Source organism: Bufo bufo, chromosome 2 (assembly GCF_905171765.1).
Source record: "Bufo bufo chromosome 2, aBufBuf1.1, whole genome shotgun sequence".
NCBI classification, from domain to species: Eukaryota; Metazoa; Chordata; class Amphibia; order Anura; family Bufonidae; genus Bufo; species Bufo bufo.
The window spans coordinates 38524255-38540378 of record NC_053390.1 but is presented as its reverse complement, the minus strand read 5'-3'; the positions used below and the strand labels follow the sequence as shown (position 1 = coordinate 38540378).

The window sequence follows — 16124 nt, the reverse complement described above, 5'->3', positions numbered from 1 at the left end:
TATCTCTATTTGCATTATTCATTAGCAGAAAGCATTTTGTGGTTGTTTACCTTCAGAGTATAGGTTTCCTGCGCCTCCTCAACCGCAACATTTGTTTGCATTTCACTAAGGTCCAAATAATAAAACAGTTACTAACGGAAGAGACAAGAAACAAAAGTAACAAAAACAGTCGAGGTGCATTTAGATGAACCGATAATCATCCAGATTATCGGGAACGACCGCTCATTCCCGATAACCTGGCCGAATGTGCTGCCGATCACTTGATAAACGAGGAAAACGCTCGTCCATCGGGTGATCCTGCTGTTCGTGCAGCCACCACCAATCATGGCTTCTGGGCGGCAGATTGTGCGGTCTAAACGGCGATCGGCTTCCCAGAAATAAGGATTCTGTATGGTGATGAGGGATCGCTCGGCCTCATACTGTGAAGGAGATCGCTGCATGTAAAAGGTGTCCTTTAGAAGGAAGCGTTCTCACAATCGGCCCGTCTAAACCCGCCTGTGAAGATATACAAAGGACCTACCCCCTCTCCTGACATGTCTGTTTTAGTAACGCCTTGTGTAATAAGAGTTCGAGAGCATCTCTTTCCTCTACTACTCCTTCTAGAAGTTATGAATGAATTACTAGCAGTTTGCAAAGAAGGTCCAGATGGATGTTACCAGTTGGGGGTGCGAACGGCTCCTGCAATATTGTTCCCACTCTGTCGACAGGGTAGAGCTGTATATACACAAAGTGAGAGAGCAGAGACTCAGCGGAGGGGCGAGAGGTCAATACAAGAGCTCATCATCAGCAGCATCCCCCCCCAATAACATCTCTCCGTTACACGGGCGTGCACTGCTCTGTAACCCATAACGGGCAGTACACCTCACTACCGGCTCCTGGACCAGACAGGCCGCCCATTGATAAGAAGGGACGGCGTGAGCTTCCTCTACCACAATGGGCCTCCTTGTTACGCTGCGTTCCCTGAAGTGCACAAACGTATTAGACGCTTCGCACAATCCCTTCTGCTGCCGGATATTAACCCCTTAATGACGTGGCCAATCTTGGCCTTCAGGACACAGCGCGCTTCATACGTGACACCTCACCACATTCCGAGGCACAGATTGTTGTCAGTGACTTTTATATCCTTAGGAAAGATCAATATCAGATGGACGGAGGCTCGAACCCCGGCACCCCTAGCAGTCGGCGGTTCTGCAGGAGGTCTGGCAGTGGAAACAGGTCCTGGAACTACACAGCTCACATACTGGGAGCAGCGGGGGATGGACGGAGCCGTGTAGTTTGTGACTAGTTTCAGCACTGAAGATACCCCTAAACAGGCGGTTCTCTGGGGTGCGATCTGATCAAAATACTGGGAAAATCCCTTTGAGGACCGAATTTTAAATTTTTTCACCTTTGCTCTCTGTGCCCATGTGAATGAATGGTTCCTGACCGTACTGAGGGACACCTTGTACTTTCTATTTTTCACCATTTCGGGTATGCAAACTTCAATGAAAATAAACTGAAAGGGTTACAGGGGTCTCATGAAAACAACCCCCGATTCAGTAACCCCCTGCAGGTTCCGTAGACGTCCTGTGTAATACTACATTTCCCCATTCTCTGAACAATTCATGACACGGATTCCCAAAGGTTACCACCAATGAACCACGAACAGGTGCAGGGTCCGCTCTCGGCGACTCGGACAGGACTCCGATTACCCAAACAGACGTCAATGGCTTCCAAAACCAAAACAGCTGACGTTCAGGAGCTCTGCCAGGGAACAGGACACGTCAGAAGCCAACGCTGGAGGAGACATGAAGCAGCCCTGGTGTTACTGGTCCTTCCCAGTGTCCCGGTCAGTCCGCATTGGCTTACCAGATCTTTTAAAGGGGCTGTCTCATCTGGCTCCATTCACACGTCCTCCATTGTGGTCCGCATCCCTTCCGCAATTGTGCGGACCCATTCATTCTCTATGGGGACGGAATAAATGCGGACAGCACACAGTGTGCTGTCCGCATCCGCATTTCCGGAGCGTGCTGCTGATCTTCCGGTCCGCGGCTCCGGAAAAAAAAATAGAGCATGTCCTATTCTTCTCCGCAATTGCGGACAAGAATAGGCATTTCTATGGGGGTGCCGGCCGGGTGCATTGCGGATCCGCAATGCACTACGGACGTGTGAATGGACGTGTAAATGTTCTATTTCTTTGCGGAACAGAAGTGCGGATACGCGGATGCGGACAGCACATTCCGGTCCCATTGAAAATGAATAGGTCGGCACCCTTTCCACATTTTGCGGACGTGTGAATGGACCCTGCGATTAGAGACACAGTCTGGTTCACCAGCCGGCCTGGAAACAGTGGAGCACCCGCTGCTTGCTGTTTCAGTAGCTTCCGTTGCAGTGCATAGCAGCTAGCGAAACAGCGGAACGCGGCAGGTTATGCGGTTTACCCAACATTCATTTTGCTGGTGCCATAAAATTTTGCAAATTCTCTCTCTGTAATTCCAGGGAGTAAAATCTGCAGTACACAAGTCACGGGTGGACGTACCCCAACAGGGCTCATCTCCCCTGTGACTGGAGCTGCTGTACTTTTCTCCAAATACAGTACTATAAAAATAAAATATACATGAAACGCTATGAACACTTTTGGGGACAATTTTTTATCGTTGCATTTTACTAATTTTAGGCTCAAGATAAAAAGAATTGCACCATTTTTGTGATCAATGTTGTGTTTTTTTCTCAAATTTTGTATGGTCTTTTTGAGTGTTTTGGGCTCATAGTCTGAAAAATATCAAAAAAATAAATACAACACGGAAGTACATTTTTCTGGTGATCATACAGTGTTACCCTAAAATACTTTTTAGATATATTCATCATTTTGATATAACGCATGACTGATGGAAGCGGGCACCTATGGACACCTTTTTTGGGGCTTTTTTTATATCATTGCATATAAGGCCTCTTTCACACGAGCGTGACAGATTACCATAGGTCCTGATGCGTTCAGTGAAACTCGCACCATTTTGCAAGCAAGTTCCGTCAGTTTTGTCTGCGATTGCGTTCAGTTTTTTCCACGCGGGTGCAATGCCTTTCGATGCGTTTTTTGCACGCGTGATAAAAAAAACGGAAGGTTTACAAACAACATCTCATAGCAACTATCAGTGAAAAACGCATTGCATCCGGACTTGCTTGTGTCTTTCACTTCTATGGGGCCAGGGCTGCGTGAAAAAAAAACAAAAAAAACGCTGAATATAGAACATGCTGCATTTTTCACGCAACGCAGAACTGATGCGTGAGAAAAAACGCTCATGTACACAGACCCATTGAAATGAATGCGTAAGGATTCAGTGCGGGTGCTATGCGTTCACGTCACGCACTGCACGAAAACCCCGCTCGTTTGAAAGGGGCTTAACTCATTTTGGGCTAATAATCTTTTTTTGACTATAAACCCAAAACACTCAAAAAGACAATATAAAAAAATAAATTGATCACAAAAATGGTGGAAAAATCCAGCTTATAACACAAAACAAAAAATAAAAAAATAAAAAAAAGTAAAAGATAAAAAACCTGATGTAAGACAAAGGTGTGCTAAAAAAGGCTAACCACAGGAAACCTGCATCTCCTCCCCGATCCCCAGTCACCGAGGGAGTGGAGTTCTCCACAAAGATGGAAGCTCAAGAGACTCAACCAGATGAAACAGAAGGGAAAACCATGAAAGACACAACATAATTATCGTCTAGCCTGGATGCTCGGTCCCAATGAGCTTTCCCACCCAACGAGGGGATGTGACCGTACAGGAGGTAATAGAGAATATTCTGCTCCAGCGCGGAGAATGATGAGGGTCATCAGGTGGACGTTACTTACACGTCTGGCGTTCATCAGGCCTATATTTAGTTGCGGGTTACCCTGTAATGTCAATGACGAGCCGAGTACATTATCTAATGTCCTTCATAGACGGAGGCTATTCTTGGAAATCAGCAAATGTCACCGTGAATAAACTACAGGGGAGGAAAATGCCCTCGTCAGTCCTGAAAAACAACATGACCAACGTTAGAGTCCACAAGGGTCATTATACCCTTATAAAACAGGCGCCCACAAGGCCAATCGGGCAACAAGAGGAGGCAAATCATTAGGAAGGTTTGTCTTTTAGGGGTCTGAGACAGCTGGATGACAGCCATGGCCACTATAGCAGCCCCACCCCCCCCCACAATTGGGGGTATAAAAGCCTCTGTCAGCATTCATTGCCTTAAAAGGGCATCTGTCAGCAGTTTGGATGGCACTAGATAGGGGCCAGGAAGCAGAGGACAAACATGCCATTTGTGAAGCTTTTATTATAAGGAGTAGTGTGAATATGAAGTATTTATTCTGCCAGGTTCTGCTCCTGCAAGTGTCCAGGAGCTTCAGTATTATGTGCTCTCTGCATTGAGCTGCTTCACAGCCCCTCCCCCTCTGCACTGAGTGACAGCTGTAGTGGTCTCCTGGTTGGATGCTACTGCTGTCACTCAAAAGCAGAAAGGAGGGGCTGTGAAGCAGTTCAATGCAGAGAGCACTTCACAGTGAAGCTCCACCTCCTGGGCACTTGCAGGAGAAGATTCTGGCAGAATAAAACTTCATAGTCACACTACTCCTGATGAGAAAAACTACAAATAAGGCATGTCTCCATTGCTCTCCCCAGCCCCCCCGCCCATCTAGTGTTTTCAGCAGCATGGTCACAACTTCCTTTTTTATCTCCCTCCTATTTGCATACAAGCATGAAGACTTGCAGGGAAGTTGTTTTACAGGGATATAATTTTTTTTTAAACAGCCAAGATCAAAGTGATCATCCCTTGTGTGACCCCCAGCCTGAATGGCACCAGGGTCACAGGGAGGGGGATAACTTAAAACTGGAGCACTCAGCAAATGTCAACCACAAAGCAGATCTGAGAGTGCTGCTGACCACAGCGAGCGCCGGTCAATAGGTTCTAACTGGACGGCTGCACGCTGCAGACACCACGCTGGAGACCCTGCTGCAATCACATCAGGGACTAAATCCCCCACCCCCTGCAATCATGACAGCAGTAGATTCAGGGCTCAGACTGCTTTCTAAAACTTCCAAATGCACTGAAGCTCCCGGCGATCAGCTGCAGGGGAAGAATATGACTGGTAGCACAGTGGGTCCTAAAATAGGGAACATCGACCAGCAACCTACGGCACTCCAACTGTTCTGAAACTACAACTCCCAGAATGCTCCATTCACTTCTATGGGAGTTACAAGAATAGCCAAGCCACCGTGCATGCTGGGAGTTGTGGTTTCACAGCAGCCGAAGGTTGCTGACCCCTGCGCTATAACATCCATTAAAGGGGTTGTCTCATCTTACACATTGTACCACCAATTGGTACGTCCTAGCAATGTACCACCAATGTCAGATAGGTGCGAGTACCAGAAGTGGGACCCACACCTATCCCCGAACGGGAACTCTCAAGTGAACGGAGCGAGTCCGACCTCCATTCATTTCTACGGGACTGCCGAAAAGATTCGAGTGCTGGCTCGGCTATCTCGGCCAGTCCCATAGAAGTGGATGGAGCGGTGGCTGCAGATGCGTGCTCTCCATTCACTTCCAAAAACGGTTTCAGAACTTCCATAGAAATTAATGGAGAGCACGACGCACATGTGCGATGTCTTCTCCTTCACTTCTGGGGGCCCCGTTCCTGCGATTGGTGCTCGTCTCAGAGGTGCGACCCGCACCTATCTGACGTTGATGTCATATCACTAGGATAAGCCCTCAAAGTCTGAGACGACATAACCCCTTTAAAATATATGGACAGAGGTCAAGTGCCCGAGACATCCCCTTTAATGTCTGCCGTTTCCCGTTGACTTTGGCAGGACTAGAAATCCTTCTAGGCGTCCTGAAACAGCAGACGTCAGGGGAAACTAAATACTCAGCTGAGCCAAGTGTACAGGAGGGTGGGCAAAGACTGGGCACCAGACCCACTGGAGGGGAGGCCTATTTACAGTTTTTTGGATTCTTCCATAGCACCTAAAATGAGAAATTAGGCAATTTGAGAAAAAATCCTTTTTCTGTATGCAGCTCCACTGCAGACGTATTTATCTCCATAGTAACAGACTACAAATAAACCCTCCTGTTCTCGCCATCCCCTTATTCTTAGGCCTCTTTCACACGACCGTATGGCTTTTTCAGTGTTTTGCGGCCTGTTTTTCACGGATCCGTTGTTCAGTTTTTTGTTTCCGTTCCACATTTCCGTATGGCATATACAGTAATTGCATAGAAAAAAAATTGGGCTGGGAATAAAATTTTCAATAGATGGTTCCGCAGAAACGGAACGGACATGGAAGACATACGGATGCATTTCCGTATGTGTTCCGTTTTTTTTTGCGGGCCCATTGACTTGAATGGAGCCACGGAACGTGATTTGCGGGCAATAATAGGACATGTTCTATCTTTCAACGGAACAGAAAAATGGAAATACGGAATGCATACGGAGTACATTCCGTTTTTTTTGCGGAACTATTGAAATGAATGGTTCCGTATACGGAACGCAAAAAATGGCCCGTAAACAGAAGAAAAAAAAAAAAAAAACGGTCGTGTGAAAGAGGCCTAAGGGCTCATGCACACGAACATTTTTTGCGTTCAGTATAGTGGCCGTTTTTTTTAGTTCAGAATGCGTAATGAATCATTCATTTCAATGGGTCAGCAAAAAAAACAAAAAAACAACTGAAGTGTCTCTGTGTGCATTCCGTTTCCGTTTTTCTGTTCAAAGATAGAACATGTCCTATTATTGCCCGCAAATCACGTACCGCGGCTCTATTCAAGTCAATGGGTCTGCAAAAAAAAAAAAAAAAAGTACTCCGTAGGTCTTCCGTATCCGTTCAGTTTTTGCTGAACCGTCTATTAGAAAGGTTATGCCAAGCCCAATTTTTTTCTATGTAATTACTGCATATGCCATACGGAAAAACGGAACCAGAAACAAAAAACGGGAAAACTGATCCGTTAAAAACGGCCCGCAAAACACTGAAAAAGCCGTGTGCATGAGCCCTTACTGACAGATGCAGGACCAGACTGACTACAGAGTATTTGTTTGTAGTCTGTTGCCATGGAGACAGATGGGTCGCAATAGGTCCCGTAGACAGAAAACGGTAGGAGATTTTCCTTTTCCTTGCGAGGCTGCAATGGAACCATTAGAAGAATAGTTTGCAGAGGTGGAGACAGGAAAATGAAAACTCTCAGATAAACAAGCAGCTGTCCCCCTAAAGCCAAGTCACAGCGCTCGAGGAGGAAGGGCCCTTGAGGGTGATGTCACGGGGCCAAGAATCTCCGAAACAGCAAGCAGGGATGCCAAGCTCAGCTGATGCCAATGTAACGGGCGATGCCTGGTGGAGGCGAGAGGCTGAGCCAACAAGAAGGAGGAAAACGCATCACTAAATACACCAAGAGGCGGATATAAAAGTATACAATGTGGACAAAGCTCTCATCTGTACACCAAGCCCTATGTCCTACCAGGGGATCCCTGCCATTGACCCCCACAGTACCCATCCCTAAAGGGGGTGTTCAGGTTATTCGATTCCACTAAAACATGAGTTCCCCTTGCACACGTCACAGGTATGTCTGACTTCTGGATAGATTTGCTCCTTCAGATCCTGGAAAAGCAAGTGAACAATTGCTCAGAAACTCCCACCGGCTGTGTGTGAGAGGGCAAGTCGTTCTCATGCAATTAAATAGCGTAATACCACACACAGCCATTGGACAAGGGTGGCGCCGTTCGCAGTGAAAACTACAACAATGGGGGTAGATTTAGATGCAGCAACCAATCAGATCGCACCTTACATTTTCTAAAGCAGCTGTGAAAAATGCAAGATGGAATCTCCCCCAATGTGTTTTCATCACAAATAACCTCTAAAAAGGCAATACAAATGGATTACAAATCGTCTTTGCCTTTCATACAAGCAATGACATAGACCTAGGGGGCATCAGACCTGACCCCGGGGTGCGGCACAGGGATTAATTATTGACTGCATTCATTACCGGTAGAGGACTGGTCAATAAGTAATGAAAGCTACAGATTTACACAGGGAAGGCGAAGCAACATTTACTAGTGAATATAAATCACACGCCGTTTGGTATTTTACCGTTTTAACCATCGCATGTCTAAGTAGAGGTTCTGCTGTAGACACCATCATGAGAACAGTAGTCACCAGTCAGATGGAGTAATCCTGTCCATAGTATCAGTCTGGGGTCCGGGGTGTTGAGCTCACAGAGCATTGTCTAGACTGGATACAACTGTGCTGGTTTGTTACAATGTATCAGTCTGGAGTTCGGGCTGTTTAGCTCACAGAGCATTGTCTAGACTGGATACAACTGTGCTAGTTTGTTACAATGTATCAGTCTGGGGTCCGGGCTGTTTAGCTCACAGAGCATTGTCTAGACTGGATACAACTGTACTAGTTTGTTACAATGTATTAGTAGGGAGTCCGGGCTGTTGAGCTCACAGAGCATTGTCTAGACTGGATACAACTGTGCTGGTTTGTTACAATGTATCAGTCTGGAGTTCGGGCTGTTTAGCTCACAGAGCATTGTCTAGACTGGATACAACTGTGCTAGTTTGTTACAATGTATCAGTCTGGAGTCCGGGCTGTTTAGCTCACAGAGCATTGTCTAGACTGGATACAACTGTACTAGTTTGTTACAATGTATCAGTCTGGAGTCCGGGCTGTTTAGCTCACAGAGCATTGTCTAGACTGGATACAACTGTGCTAGTTTGTTACAATGTATCAGTCTGGAGTCCAGGCTGTTTAGCTCACAGAGCATTGTCTACACTGGATACAACTCTGCTAGTTTGTTACAATTTATCAGTCTGGAGTCCGGGCTGTTTAGCTCACAGAGCATTGTCTAGACTGGATACAACTGTGCTAGTTTGTTACAATGTACCAGTCTGGAGTCCGGGCTGTTTAGCTCACAGAGCATTGTCTAGACTGGATACAACTGTGCTAGTTTGTTACAATGTATCAGTCTGGAGTCCAGGCTGTTTAGCTCACAGAGCATTGTCTACACTGGATACAACTCTGCTAGTTTGTTACAATTTATCAGTCTGGAGTCCGGGCTGTTTAGCTCACAGAGCATTGTCTAGACTGGATACAACTGTGCTAGTTTGTTACAATGTACCAGTCTGGAGTCCGGGCTGTTTAGCTCACAGAGCATTGTCTAGACTGGATACAACTGTGCTAGTTTGTTACAATGTATCAGTCTGGAGTCCGGGCTGTTTAGCTCACAGAGCATTGTCTAGACTGAATACAACTGTATCCACTTCTCACCTAAGAGCAGGACCAGCTATGGACAGGATTACTGCCTCTGAATGCAAACAACAGTGTCCTCATTCACTGACAACAGATCTAGGAAATGGCGAGGAATTGAAACATAGTCTCTAAAAAGTTTCTGAATGCGGCACCACTTTACCTACATTTATTAAGGATACCTCCGCACTCCCAGTAATGGAATACCACCACCATCTGCTGCTGTTCTGAAACGTAACACATTCTACAATACTACCGCCCTCTATAACCTTCTCAAGGGACATAAAGATCTCAGTTATGCCCTTGTAGTCTCAGTATAAAAAGGTCAAAACCTGGAAAATATCAGAATTCAAGGAAATCGGATAGATTTCAAGGTAAAAGTAGCGACCTTCCTTGGGAAACTGGTAAATAGTGAAAATAAAAAATGAAAGTCCTTGATATGTTATGCTCTTCAGGAACAGTAACCGATAAGTAGCAGAATGGACGCAACTGGATTTGGGAAAATAATAACAAAAAAAAGATTATACAAACAACAAAAAAATACCAACCAGATAGAAATGTCGGATTGCTGCAAAGCTTTTCTGTCCCCGGCAGATATGTAAATTATTACAGATGGGCTCCGATTAGACACCGGGTCTTGCCACAAGAGGGCATAAAAGTGCTTCCCCCGCTACCCTATAAAAACTCTCTCAGAGGCTACTTTTGGGTAGTGTACCTCTGGGTGAGAGATCGCTGACTGCTACGACACATTCAAAGACATTTTGCCCAGTTGACAGACAGAGGGGGCGCATCACTGGACTGAGAGGAGCAGGATGGTCTTTTTGAGGAAAGTCCCACCATCTAGGCCGTTCTGGGCGTTACGAGCAGTGGTTCCATGAGGGCGCACACAGGGAGCACAGGCTCCGGATGGCCCAGAGGATCCTTTTATCTACCAACGAGCAAGAGCAGCTCCCACAGTTTTGTTGTCCCCCATCCATTACACCCCTGTCTCTACCCGGACAATATCAAGGAGCTTAGAAGAAGGAGGATGCAACAAAATTTAGAAAATGAAAAAAAAAAAAAAAAAGGGAAATGCTTCTATATCCCTGCAGATCTCCACTGCCCCCAACATTCAACGCTCTACTAAATAAAATATATAGTGCTAAGGCCATAATCCAGAATTTGCTTTTAGCACAGACTCGCCATATGATGTGGAATTTCACAGGTCTGGAAGAAGACGACCAAGAAAAGAAATGTTCAGGGTTGTAGTATAATATTTATCAGATTTCTGAATTATTGCAGCTAAACTTGCATCAAGATGGTATTTTGTGCATTCCTCCTTATGAGTTTTATAAACTATGACGTTCCATAATCTAGAATATCCGATTATCGGTGCCACTACTGGAACAGGATGAGGAATTTTTCTGGATATATTTTAACTCTGCTACATCTGCACGGACGGCACCGACCTGCACCAGGATTTTGTAATGTTCATAAACACATAGCAATCAGCTGGCTCACGAGACAATATTCCCGGTCAACAATTTATTCATTTCGACTTGACGCTACTTTCTGTCTCCGGAGCCACAGCGTTCAGCAGCATTTATAGATATTATAAACCGGTGGCAAAATCCGCACGGATTACACAGGGATTAGCTGCAGAGTTTACCCTATGTAATCCCAGAGGGTGGAAATCTGCAGAGCGACATACTGCAGACTCAAAAACACAGGTCAATAACGCAGCAGATCTCTCCTAAAATCTCATCCACTTCACTAGTACAATAATATGCAATTCCATGATAGAAAATCTACAGCTTATCTGTCACATGTGAACATACTCCGAGCCAGTAATCCTGTCGAGACGTGAAAACAATTGTATCCAGTCTAGACAATGCTCTGTGAGCTAAACAGACTGGACTCCAGACTGATACATTGTAACAAACTAGCACAGTTGTATCCAGTCTAGACAATGCTCTGTGAGCTAAACAGACTGGACTCCAGACTGATACATTGTAACAAACTAGCAGAGTTGTATCCAGTCTAGACAATGCTCTGTGAGCTAAACAGCCGGGACTCCAGACTGATACATTGTAACAAACTAGTACAGTTGTATCCAGTCTGGACAATGCTCTGTGAGCTAAACAGCCCGGACTCCAGACTGATACATTGTAACAAACTAGCACAGTTGTATCCAGTCTAGACAATGCTCTGTGAGCTAAACAGCCGGGACTCCAGACTGATACATTGTAACAAACTAGTACAGTTGTATCCAGTCTGGACAATGCTCTGAGAGCTAAACTCTTCAGCAACAGCTGCACAAATTTCTCTGCTAGTTTGTTACAATGTATCAGTCTGGAGTCCGGGCTGTTTAGCTCACAGAGCATTGTCTAGACTGGATACAACTGTGCTAGTTTGTTACAATGTATCAGTCTGGAGTCCGGGCTGTTTAGCTCACAGAGCATTGTCTAGACTGGATACAACTGTGCTAGTTTGTTACAATGTATCAGTCTGGAGTCCGGGCTGTGTAGCTCACAGAGCATTGTCTAGACTGGATACAACTGTACTAGTTTGTTACAATGTATCAGTCTGGAGTCCGGGCTGTTTAGCTCACAGAGCATTGTCTAGACTGGATACAACTGTACTAGTTTGTTACAATGTATCAGTCTGGAGTCCGGGCTGTTTAGCTCACAGAGCATTGTCTAGACTGGATACAACTGTGCTAGTTTGTTACACTGTATCAGTCTGGAGTCCAGGCTGTTTAGCTCACAGAGCATTGTCTAGACTGGATACAACTGTGCTAGTTTGTTACAATGTATCAGTCTGGAGTCCGGGCTGTTTAGCTCACAGAGCATTGTCTAGACTGGATACAACTGTGCTAGTTTGTTACAATGTATCAGTCTGGAGTCCGGGCTGTTTAGCTCACAGAGCATTGTCTAGACTGGATACAACTGTGCTAGTTTGTTACAATGTATCAGTCTGGAGTCCGGGCTGTTTAGCTCACAGAGCATTGTCTAGACAGGATACAACTGTGCTAGTTTGTTACAATGTATCAGTCTGGAGTCCGGGCTGTTTAGCTCACAGAGCATTGTCTAGACTGGATACAACTGTACTAGTTTGTTACAATGTATCAGTCTGGAGTCCGGGCTGTTTAGCTCACAGAGCATTGTCTAGACTGGATACAACTGTGCTAGTTTGTTACAATGTATCAGTCTGGAGTCCGGGCTGTTTAGCTCACAGAGCATTGTCTAGACTGGATACAACTGTGCTAGTTTGTTACAATGTATCAGTCTGGAGTCCGGGCTGTTTAGCTCACAGAGCATTGTCTAGACTGGATACAACTGTGCTAGTTTGTTACAATGTATCAGTCTGGAGTCCGGGCTGTTTAGCTCACAGAGCATTGTCTAGACAGGATACAACTGTGCTAGTTTGTTACAATGTATCAGTCTGGAGTCCGGGCTGTTTAGCTTACAGAGCATTGTCTAGACTGGATACAACTGTGCTAGTTTGTTACAATGTATCAGTCTGGAGTCCGGGCTGTTTAGCTCACAGAGCATTGTCTAGACTGGATACAACTGTGCTAGTTTGTTACAATGTATCAGTCTGGAGTCCGGGCTGTTTAGCTCACAGAGCATTGTCTAGACTGGATACAACAGTATCCACGTCTCAGCGGCGTTCTTGTCCCACACAGATCTGGAGTGCGCCGATTTACAACGTACTACACTTTTAAAGGGGGATTCTTAGGCCTCTTTCACATGGGAAATATGGATCTTTTTAGGGAAAAACTGATGGTTTTCCATGCAAGTTAAGTAAGTTTTTTTCTGCGATTGCGTTCAGTCTTTGCTTTGCATCCAGACACCTTCCGTTTTTCACACAGGCCCCATTCACTACTATGGAGCCAGGGCTGCGTGAAAAACGCTCAAAATATTAGATGCTGTGATTTTTCCTGAACGCAGAGATGACCGGCGATAAACGACGCTCGTGTGCACCGACCCCAAAGTCAGGATTCAGTCTGGATGTGATGGGATGGAAAACTCGCTCGTCTGAATTATCTGGAATATCGGACCGTTCTTCCAGGTCCCATGGATGTCAAATCAGAGGAACTCTACAGCAGAAACACAACACATTATATATCAGCAGCCGGCGACTCAATGGAACATCTGCAGGACTTATTCTTCTTTGCAGAAGTTTTTCAGAATTTCACCCCCCCCCCCCCCCGATCCATGACAACAGAAAACATCCACCATAAAACAAGCCTCTGTCCTATACATTCTGTCCGCATGAAAAACAGCAACAATGTATACACAGCGCCACATGTAGCAGAGCCGAATTTGTTCCTCGCATCAGAATGGGGCACATTTATAACGTAATTACAGTTTTGATGGTGCAACTGCATTAAAAACAATAGAGCTCGAGCGGGACGTCGGATTTTTCCATACCTCAACCCTTCGGTTTCCAGGGCATAAAGAGGCCCTGCCCCCCCCCCCCCCCCCCCATTTTTCCTGGAAATTGCCACAATCGCTTCCTGTAACGCTTGACGCAGTGTGGGTGGAAAAATGCGTATTTCGCTGCGTTTTACCAAATGACACAACTCTCGTGACCTAAATATTATGGGGGTCCCAGAGGCCGGACCGTTATGGATCAGACGACAGCATGTCCCATCAACACAAATATCACATATATATTATACATCTGCAGAGACAGGAGCGGCCACATCAACACGGTACATACATGTAGAAAGACATGGAATAAACCCAATAAATAATAAACAGTGCGCATCATGTGAAATAACAGCACCCCATCATCTGTAACAACCCCCAATGAAACAATCACAGCAGCCCTATGCCACATAGCAGTCCTATGTCACCCAACATCCCTATGTGTACATTATACAGCAGTCCTAGGTATACATTATACAGCAGTCCTAGGTATACATTATACAGCAGTCCTATGTATACATTATACAGCAGTCCTATGTATACATTATACAGCAGTCCTATGTATACATTATACAGCAGTCCTATGTATACATTATACAGCAGTCCTATGTATACATTATACAGCAGTCCTATGTATACATTATACAGCAGTCCTATGTATACATTATACAGCAGTCCTATGTATACATTATACAGCAGCCCTATGTATACATTATACAGCAGCCCTATGTATACATTATACAGCAGCCCTATGTATACATTATACAGCAGCCCTATGTATACATTATACAGCAGTCCTAGGTATACATTATACAGCAGTCCTAGGTATACATTATACAGCAGCCCTATGTCACCCAGCAGCCCTATGTATACATTATACAGCAGCCCTATGTATACATTATACAGCAGCCCTATGTATACATTATACAGCAGTCCTATGTATACATTATACAGCAGTCCTATGTATACATTATACAGCAGCCCTATGTGTACATTATACAGCAGCCCTATGTATACATTATACAGCAGTCCTATGTATACATTATACAGCAGTCCTATGTATACATTATACAGCAGCCCTATGTATACATTATACAGCAGCCCTATGTGTACATTATACAGCAGCCCTATGTGTACATTATACAGCAGCCCTATGTATACATTATACAGCAGCCCTATGTATACATTATACAGCAGCCCTATGTATACATTATACAGCAGTCCTATGTATACATTATACAGCAGCCCTATGTATACATTATACAGCAGCCCTATGTGTACATTACACAGCAGTCCTAGGTCACACAGCAGTCCTATGTCACCCAACATCCCTATGTATACATTATACAGCAGCCCTATGTGTACATTATACAGCAGCCCTATGTATACATTATACAGCAGCCCTATGTATACATTATACAGCAGCCCTATGTATACATTATACAGCAGCCCTAGGTCACACAGCAGTCCTATGTCACCCAACATCCCTATGTATACATTATACAGCAGCCCTAGGTCACCCAGCAGCCCTATGCCACCCAGCAGCCCTATGCCACCCAGCAGCCCTATGTATACATTGCACAGCAGCCCTATGTATACATTGCACAGCAGCCCTATGTATACATTGCACAGCAGCCCTATGTATACATTGCACAGCAGCCCTATGTATACATTGCACAGCAGCCCTATGTATACATTGCACAGCAGCCCTATGTATACATTGCACAGCAGCCCTATGTATACATTGCACAGCAGCCCTATGCCACCCAGCAGCCCTATGTATACATTACACAGCAGCCCTATGTATACATTGCACAGCAGCCCTATGTATACATTGCACAGCAGCCCTATGTATACATTGCACAGCAGCCCTATGTATACATTGCACAGCAGCCCTATGTATACATTATACAGCAGCCCTATGTATACATTGCACAGCAGCCCTATGTAAGCTCACATGCTCCACACACAATGAGTGGCGGCTCCGGAGCAGCCCCCGGCCCTCGCCGCGTGTCTCCCGCTCCCCTGACTCACATGAGCCGGCGCTGTCCTCCGCAGCGGTGAGCAGTGTGCGGGGCGAGTCACCGCTCCCTCCTCCGTGCACATCCCAGGATCCCAGCAGCGGAGACTGGACGCCGTGACGTCTCCTCCAGGACCAGCCGCTGCCCAGCCCGCCCCCTAGTGTCTGAGGCGGGGCCAGCCTGTATGTGTATCAGGTATGAGCACTGCGAAGTCCGCCCCCTAGTGCCTGAGGGAGGGGACGCACACGGAGACAACGGAGCGTGTTTATGAATCACTGCCCGCCCCCTAGCGTCTGAGGCGGGGCCAGTCTGTATGTGTATGAGCGCTGGGAAGCCCGCCCCCTAGTGCCTGAAGGAGGGGACGCGCCCGTCTCAGCGCGTACGGAGACAGCAGTGTTTATAAATCACAGCCCGCCCCCTAGTGTCTGGGGC

The 16124-nt window shown here is 45.8% G+C and overlaps 1 protein-coding gene across 3 annotated transcripts in view; it reads right to left on the bottom strand.

Annotated features, from left to right (window-relative positions):
- LIFR (LIF receptor subunit alpha) overlaps positions 1–15805 on the bottom strand; it is a 72110-nt gene extending 56305 nt beyond the window's left edge. For 2 of the 3 annotated variants that reach the window (XM_040420953.1, XM_040420952.1), the window contains exon 1: positions 15706–15805. The gene's annotated coding sequence lies outside the window, so the exon portion shown is untranslated. Of the gene's footprint in view, positions 1–15628 lie in introns of all 3 variants that reach the window. The other variant, XM_040420955.1, reaches the window with a different exon arrangement.
- Positions 15806–16124: the final 319 nt, after the last annotated feature.